Raw genomic sequence first — 8,586 nt, 5'->3', positions numbered from 1 at the left:
CCAAATCGGTCGTTATTTTTTAGGGATATTTTCAACCAATAAACGTCGAGATACGCAGAAAAAAAAAATACGAGTCTAATATTTTTTGATGCTCAACAACATATCCAAAGCGCATCCAAATCGGGTAGGGACACTTCCGACCGTTCCCTTGTAAGAAGAGGGAAATAGCAGAAATGTTTTTTATAAAAAAATTCAACGATAATATAAATTTACAAAAAGACACAGAGAATCTCAACGCTCTCTACGAACGTATTATAGAAGAGACATAATTTCCCACTTCTTACTCTGTTCCCCCTCTTGATCACTTTGAGCGGTACTGTTTTGTTGTTATCCGTGTCCGCACATTAACAGTAACATCGCCGACTCGACAAGTTCTTTATAAACGATCGAATATGCCGTGTCAACGGTCTTCTATATATTTTAATTATCAACGAATAAACTATGTAAGCACTTTATTTTTATTAATTGTGAACTATATATGTTACATGTCGTAATATTTTTTATCATTAGTTTTTAGATGTGGCGTAGCAGGCATTATGCCTAACTAATTAATAGTTTGTACTTGTAACACTTGATAAGGACCTAAACCCGAGGTCGAAACGTAACGTGCTATTTAATAAAGTTGGCCAGTTGGGTCGAATTAAGATACACCTAAGCTGGATTGTGTTCATGTTTCTGTGTCTGCTGTGCATATTTTACGAGTTCAGCATAAATTGGTACACCTGTTCTTACTGACTGATGTCTGAAAAACAAGTACTTGTCTATAGTAGAATTTAAACATCACATTAGTTTTACAAATATAGTGTATACTTACTTTGCTTTCATTTTACTTTTTTTTTCTAAATGTAATAATAAACTTGGCACAGAATTATTTTTTAATCTGCGTATTTCTTTCGCTGGCACATTTTTTGCACGTGGTTTGGTCATTTTTATTTCAAAACAATTATTTTCAAAATTCAGATTGCATATTCTTGCTGCAATATATATCGAATGTGTAATACGCATGTACATAGACTCATAATAATGTTCAGCTAATAGCTATATAGCACAGACATAGTGTGCCTTCCATCAAGGACACAGTGCGATACAGATATCATTCTGTTAGCCGGGTATCGGCTAAGGGGATCGAGTTCCGCTTGCGAGCGAGAAAGGAGTGAATCAACACGTCCGATTTCCAATTTATATCTTTATTGAATAAATGGGCTTGTTCTACACGGGTCGTCTCTTCTTGTTGAGTTCCCGCCTTGCGGTTCGTTTTCAGGAAATCGTAGGTGTTTCGACGCGACTGCTAGCTGTTCTTCGACCGACTGCCGGGCATACAATTTGGTGGTCTTTTATAGTCTTGCGACCGAGTCTTGTTGCTAACTCGGGACTTCCGAGTTAGCGCGGAATTCTCGTTGCCGACGCCTCGCGATGGCCTTCGCGTCAGCGATTTCGGTCGCTCCGGAATCCGCGCTCCGGGTTCCGGTGTCGACTTGCATCGGATGATCGCTCGTCCGATGCAATCGTCAGGAGTTTCGGCGGAAGTCATATTCGACTTCTGTCGCTACCTATCGAATTACCTAATCGTTGCGCGCTCGCAACATCCCTCCCCCTGCGGAAAAAGAAAAACGTAGTTTTTCGTTTATTTATGTGCGTTTTTCTTTCCCTTGAGGGGTTACAATCTAAGTGTCTTATGCTATTTTACATGATTGTTTTTGTATTATAAATTTTTTAGTGGTCCCTTCTTTTCTTTATTCCATAGATGATTACAGCTATGATACTTATTACTATTATAATTGTGACTGTGGAGCCTACGGGATATATAATATTTTTATTCGTGAAAATGTTCGGTTGGTTATTTTCCATTTCCTTTTGGATTTCTTCTAAACTTAAACTTAGTTTCATTAATTCTGTTGGATCTTTGATTATTGGTTCCAGTTTTATTTCTTTATCAGATTCTATTTTATTATTTACCGTTATACTTTTTTCTATGATGTCTGTTATATTAAACTCTGGTAAATACATTTTTACATATTTATTGTAAACTCGTTTTGTTGTCTCTAAATATATATCTGGTGTAGTTAGTTTACAACTGTCGCGTAATGTTATTTTTCCGGTTTTCTCTATTTTTATTTTAATTTCCGGCAATTCGTTACATTGAATTACTATGTCAATTGTCTTTGGGGTGGAAAATAACCATGTCTGAGGCTCGGATACTGCAATCCAGAATGTTACATTTGATATAATGTGACGTTGCTTACGATTTTCTATATGTGTAGACGTTTTTACAAAGAGCTGTATTTCGGTCGGCGCATTCGCAGTTATAAAATAGACAGGGAGATTCTGAGCGCAGGTGAACTTAGTATTTTCTTGTGTACATTTATTTAAATCGTTTTCCTTTAATATTACATAGCTGTGATTATCTCGATTTATCCCTAATAGGGTGTGAGAGGGTTCTAGGAAGGTGAAAACGTTGTGGCTATTGTGTACTGGTACAGGTGTGATCTTTATTATTTCATATATTGGATACGCTATTAATGGGAACGCTAGGATAGTGTATATGTTCGAATTATCATAATACGCGTTTACATCTAGGTATTTTTGGATGGAGTTCCAGTTTTCGGCTTGTATTTTAAATGGGAAGTTTAATCTTCTATCTATATGTGAGGTCGCTTCTCTTAGTTCTACGATTATTTTTTCGGTTGGGAGTACACGCGTTAATAAAATATTGTGTTTTGCGTGAGTCAGGTAATCTGTAATGTCATTTATGTCTGTTGTGAGGTCATTTAAAATAGCAGTTAATACTAGTAGTTGTTCGTCTATTCCCTCTCGGTATATGAGCTGTTCCTCTAGTTTTCTCGTAACGTTAGCCATTAAATTTTCATTATATGTAAGTGTTTGTTCTAGTTTTTCCATATGACCTATGGTAGCATTAATGATTTTTAATTGATTTTTTGCTGCGTGCTGCAACGTTTGTTGCTGATTATTTAGTAATTGTATTTGTTCGTTTATTATTTTCGCGTCTTCAGCGTCCATAGTGCCAAATAATGTTTTACTTATTTGACCTACAGCGTCGATCAGGCCTCGTTTAATTACTGGTGATCGGTAGATGGTTCGTAGTTGCTCTAGCGTACTTTCTTTTGTCGTTCGGCGATGGTCTCGCGCTCGTCGCTCGAGCGTAACGAGAGAACGTCCGCGGTGTCGGGCGGCGGCAGGTCTTCTAAAGTTACATGTGGAGTGAGTATCTCCACGGGCTTGTCCGTCACGTTCAACACGCTAATCGGACACTTAAATTCGACGGGCTGCACTAGGCAATGCCCGATAAATACCCCTGGGACGGGTTCGCCGCTCCGCACAATGCCGACACGATTATGATCGGTGACGGCTTCCACGATTGTTTCGCTATGTGGCGGAAGTTTTACCTTGCGAAAAGGTCGGAGCTTAAAGGAAGCTGAGCCGATTTTTAATCGCTTTTTCGAATTTGAAATATCCGCTTTGTGTTTTGAGAGGAAGTCGTTTCCTAAAATGCCTTCATATTCCATGGGAAAATTATCTTTCACCACGTACATCGTGTGGCGAATTTTTTTATCTCCGAGATTCACAGTGGCTTTTATCTTCCCTATCGTGTGAATCTGGTGTCCGGTCACGCCGACTAGCGCTAACCGTTCTTCCTTCACCATCGCTTTCGCTTTCAAATTTCCCACTTTTATTAACGTGAGTGTTGCGCCTGAATCTAATAACAGGTCCATTTCTCCTTTCTCTGCCTCCTGTACGGGCAGCGTCACTAAGTCTAGCGGGCCTTCCTCGTGCTTCTTGCTTATCTGTGCAACACGATACGTCTCGGCGGCGCGCGCCTTATTCCTTTTAGGCTTCTCATCCTCCTCGCTGCTACTGCGAGAGGATGTTTCTTCGCTAGATTCTTGCGTCCTCGTCTTTCTGACGGTACTCACGGGCGTTTTCTTAACTGCTTCCGTTTTCGTTCGGCGCGGTCGCTCGGGTTTTGGTCGCCCGTTTAATGACCAGCATTCGTCGCGCTTATGCCCTGCCTTTTTACAATATGAACACTCTATCGTGTTAATGCCGCTAGGCTTCTCGGGTTTCGGTAACGCGTATCTGTTTGCTTGTCGGCCCGTACGGCAATCTCGCGCGTAATGACCGTTCTTTCCGCACTTGTGACATTGTCCTACGGTATTTCCCGCGCCTCGCGTATTCGCGGCGGGGTATTTATTTTTTGCCGTTGCTTGCGCGCTACGCGGGGAGGGGCCTCTAACCTTTTCCTCCGCGCTGGCGCCGGTTATTGCTTCTTGCAAACTTGCGTATCGCTGCGCTCTTACTAACAGCTTTATATCGTCGTGCAATCCGATCTGAAAATTATGCAGCGCTTGAGTTTTAATGTTTTCGAGGATGGCCTTCTGCTGTTCCTGCGTGTGGCCTTTACCCTCTTCCATTGCTTCATACAATTCGCGCGCTAATTTCTCGACGCGCCTACCGAATTCTTGTGCGCTTTCGCCGGGCTTTTGCGCTAGCGAATTAAATTCCAGCTGCAAGTGCGTCGTGCAGCGTTTTCCTAAATATTCTGTCTCGAGTTCGCGCTTTAATTGATCAAAATCGCGGATATCGCGCGTGTCGAAATCTGTCATAGCCTTCCCTTTAAATTTCGTACAAAGAATAGCTTCGAGTAGCATTGACTCGTTTGTCGGCTGTATACTTTTCATAGCATACGTGCTAGCGTTTATGAACTCTCGGACGCGTTCTCGCGAATCTCCATTGATCTCGGGTATCATTGCTCGCGCTTCTTTAAGGCTGAGGTACCCGGTAACTAGACCCGGTTGGTTCCGGACGTCGCTACGCGTTCGTCCGTATGTGATATCCAGCGGGCCTTGGCTGTGCACGCGACTGTCTCGCGCGTCGGAATCGTATGGGGCGGATTCCATCCGGCCTACGCGGTTCCGCAATTCGCGAAAAGCGCGAAGGAGTTCGGCTGATCGGTCAAATTCCGTAGCCTCGATGCGGTCCATGCGTTCTTGCATGTCGCGCATTAGATTAATTAAATCGGTAATTACAACGTCCTGGGCTCTCAACTCGGATCGCGTCGGCTCTGGGGCCTGAGGTCGCCTGGCGGGCGGCCCATTTTGCGCCATTTCGGTGGCGGCCTGTTCGGACACTCTAGATGGGTCCGGATTTTCCTCGCGGTTCTCGCGGCTTGGAGTCGCGTTTCCTGTCTGACTCATTTTGAGAGCTTTAGGCGTATAGTCCTCCTCGTTAGGATCAAATACGTCGGTGTCGTGTGAAGTGAGGGAAAATTCTCCTCGTTGTGACACGTGGCTCGGCGTGACGTCGGAGACGTCTGTCAGTGAGTCTGTCGGAGTCGGTCGCTCTGTATTATTATCGCGGTGTTCGCGTTCGCCTGTTACGCTTACGTCTACTTCGTCGAACGGAAACTCGCGTTCTATGACAACGTTCGGAGATAGTACGGGCGTCTCTTCCTCGGCAAAACGCGAATCTAAATTTTGTCGAACTTGATCTAATCCGTCTTGCTCAGCGGGCCGGTCTAACCCTTCGCTTTCAGCGGGCCGGTTTACCCCTTCGCTTTCAGCGGGCCGGTTTAACCCTTCGCTTTCGGATCGCGTCGCACTCACCGGGTTAACTAGATTACGCGAAGCGCGGTGCGCGGACTCGCTATGGACGAACGACGTTTGTCGGACGGGCGTCTGTTGGTTCGGGTCGTCCGACATCTACTTAGCGCTCGCGGATATAATAATTTTCGCACTTACAATATCGCCGCGAATCGCATGTTGCTGCCTGTCTGCATCGCCTGGTCGTCGGGCCGCTTCGCTGCTTGGCTGCGTCCCTGTCGTCGCTGCGTCCCTGTTGCGCTGCTATGCTGCTTCGCTGTGTCCCTGCGTCGTCGCTCGGGCCGGTGATGCCGTGCGGTAGGTCGTGGCCGTCTCAGGTGTCACTTCTGCACTCGCGGCTGCTACCGTCTCTTAGCTCGCGTCTTATCTGACTTTTCCTTTCCGGGATGCGTTGCCTCCCTTATTAATTGAACTTGGTCTGTTTCAGACGTGAGATGGCGATGTGGGCTGGTCCTTCCTCGCAAGATGGCTGAAACTATCCCACCGCTGCCACCAAATTGTTAGCCGGGTATCGGCTAAGGGGATCGAGTTCCGCTTGCGAGCGAGAAAGGAGTGAATCAACACGTCCGATTTCCAATTTATATCTTTATTGAATAAATGGGCTTGTTCTACACGGGTCGTCTCTTCTTGTTGAGTTCCCGCCTTGCGGTTCGTTTTCAGGAAATCGTAGGTGTTTCGACGCGACTGCTAGCTGTTCTTCGACCGACTGCCGGGCATGCCAATTCGGCGGTCTTTTATAGTCTTGCGACCGAGTCTTGTTGCTAACTCGGGACTTCCGAGTTAGCGCGGAATTCTCGTTGCCGACGCCTCGCGATGGCCTTCGCGTCAGCGATTTCGGTCGCTCCGGAATCCGCGCTCCGGGTTCCGGTGTCGACTTGCATCGGATGATCGCTCGTCCGATGCAATCGTCAGGAGTTTCGGCGGAAGTCATATTCGACTTCTGTCGCTACCTATCGAATTACCTAATCGTTGCGCGCTCGCAACAATTCTATCTTCTCAAAAGTGAACAACAAAGATAGAATGATACTGTGTCGCACTGTGTCGTTGCTGGAAAGTAACCATATTCTGACATTGTTCAATAAATAGTACAATAGTAGATTGCACATATTCCTTCAGTATATTAAAACTGTACCATATTTTATGAAGAATATTGAAGATTGTTTATATGTCATCATACGTACAACATATACATTTGTAATATGTTCTTTACAGAACAGAATACAGGTCCTTAATATTTAGCAGGGAATATATACAATCTATTATTATGCCATTCTCTGAACATTTACAGAATTTACATGATATATCATTATAGATATTGAAAATCATATAATATATTGTATGTGTGTGTATGTGTACGCATACTTACCAGTATTAATATTTATATCTTTTTCATTTCGTCTAGATGCTTTAATCCATTGCTGACGGATGGATTCGTTTTTCGGGAATTGAAATAACTTTATTGTTTTGCGTGCACTGTCTGTGCGGCTGGCACAATTAATTATGCAGCACGCCGGCATAATTTCTGTAATAAAAAAAACATTACACTATGATTATATAGCACTATATAAAACATTACACATTGCACTGCATATTATAATAACTTACTTTCAATGTAAAATTTATTGTGTCGTCCGAAATCGTCGAAGAGTCGCGTAGCGGGTGTGTATGTGTGTGCACGTGTGCCGGCACCGTTCTCTCGAGCTACAAGCCGGCGAAAACCTAACTTACAAAGGCAACTGCAAAACTGAGACGCCTCGAGCCTACGAGCATTTTGACTCAATTCTTATTGGTCGAGACATTGGACTACTGCGCATACGTGATGTTGTTTCACCTTTCTTATTACATCATGCTTTTAACCAGATAGTTGTGTGTAAGGTACCCAAAACGATAGCACAACGGGGGTTCCTTTGCCTCATCCAGGATAACGTTTATGGGCGTGGACATACGATATCCCATGGCACATCTCAGGAGTTTCCACTGAAGACGTTGTATGGCAAGAAATAGCTGTTTGTTGCCCTTGTATTTAAAGACAACACAACCGTATTCTATGGCTCCTCTAAATACCGCGCGATACAGGGAAAGTAGCAGCTGAGAATGAGCGCCCCACCTGCATCCCGCTAGAACCGTTAATATGCTGGAGATTCTTCTGCCTTTATTGAGCAGATATTTCATATGGGCCTTGCCCGTCATCTTGGTGTCTAGGTTGACTCCTAGAAATCTGTGTTCGTTTGCCATAGGTACGGCTGAACCGTTTATTATTATATTAGGCTTAGGGAGTTGGTAATTTCTTTTTTGCGTGAACACCATACAGCGGGATTTGGCGGGTGCCAGGTCGAGACTCCTAGTTCGAAAGTAACGATTCAGTGCTTCTAAAGATTCCTCCAATAGTCGGTATGCTTCTCAGATGGATTTGTGGGTAGTGTAAACGACCGTGTCGTCTGCATATTCCAGAGAATACACCCCCGGACTCAGTTTCGCTTGATGTCCTTGAGGTAAAGGTTATAAAGCGGGAGGCTCAATATTGATCCTTGTGAATCAAGCACCTTCGTGAGTGTTGTAAGGGCCTTGTATATTGCCGTCTCGAGAGAAGAAAATCCTCCTGTTGCGCAGTAAGTTGCCTATGAAGCAGCGTGTTCCTGCGGGAACGCCGATTTTCCTTAGGTCCTCTTCAACTATTTCTGGTCTAACATTATCGAATGCCCCAGCGATATCTAAAAATATACAGACAGTGAACTTGCCATTAATGAACCCAAGATGTATGACGTTTGAGAGTATCGCCAAGCTGTCACTGCACGATCGGAAGCTGCGGAAGCCGAATTGAGTCTCTGAAAGAATATCATTTGCTTAAAGGTGCCAGCGTAATCTGTTGTAAACACATTTTTCCAGCGTTTTAAGTAGGCAAGACAGTAATGAAATCGGGCGAACGCCGTTGGAGTTGGGTTTGGGAATTAGAACCACTAGAGCTTCC

The 8,586-nt window shown here is 44.2% G+C and overlaps 1 long non-coding RNA gene across 1 annotated transcript; it reads right to left on the bottom strand.

Annotated features, from left to right (window-relative positions):
* Positions 1–659: 659 nt before the first annotated feature.
* Positions 660–7,337, bottom strand: LOC139812709 (uncharacterized). Its single transcript, XR_011731920.1, has 4 exons — positions 7,224–7,337; positions 6,985–7,140; positions 815–974; positions 660–742 (listed from the first exon to the last, which is right to left on the bottom strand). It is a non-coding gene; the product is annotated as an uncharacterized lncRNA (long non-coding RNA).
* Positions 7,338–8,586: the final 1,249 nt, after the last annotated feature.

The sequence above is a fragment of the Temnothorax longispinosus genome, chromosome 5 (assembly GCF_030848805.1).
Source record: "Temnothorax longispinosus isolate EJ_2023e chromosome 5, Tlon_JGU_v1, whole genome shotgun sequence".
NCBI classification, from domain to species: Eukaryota; Metazoa; Arthropoda; class Insecta; order Hymenoptera; family Formicidae; genus Temnothorax; species Temnothorax longispinosus.
Note: the sequence above shows the minus strand (reverse complement) of the source record. Positions and strands in the feature narration are given on the sequence as shown.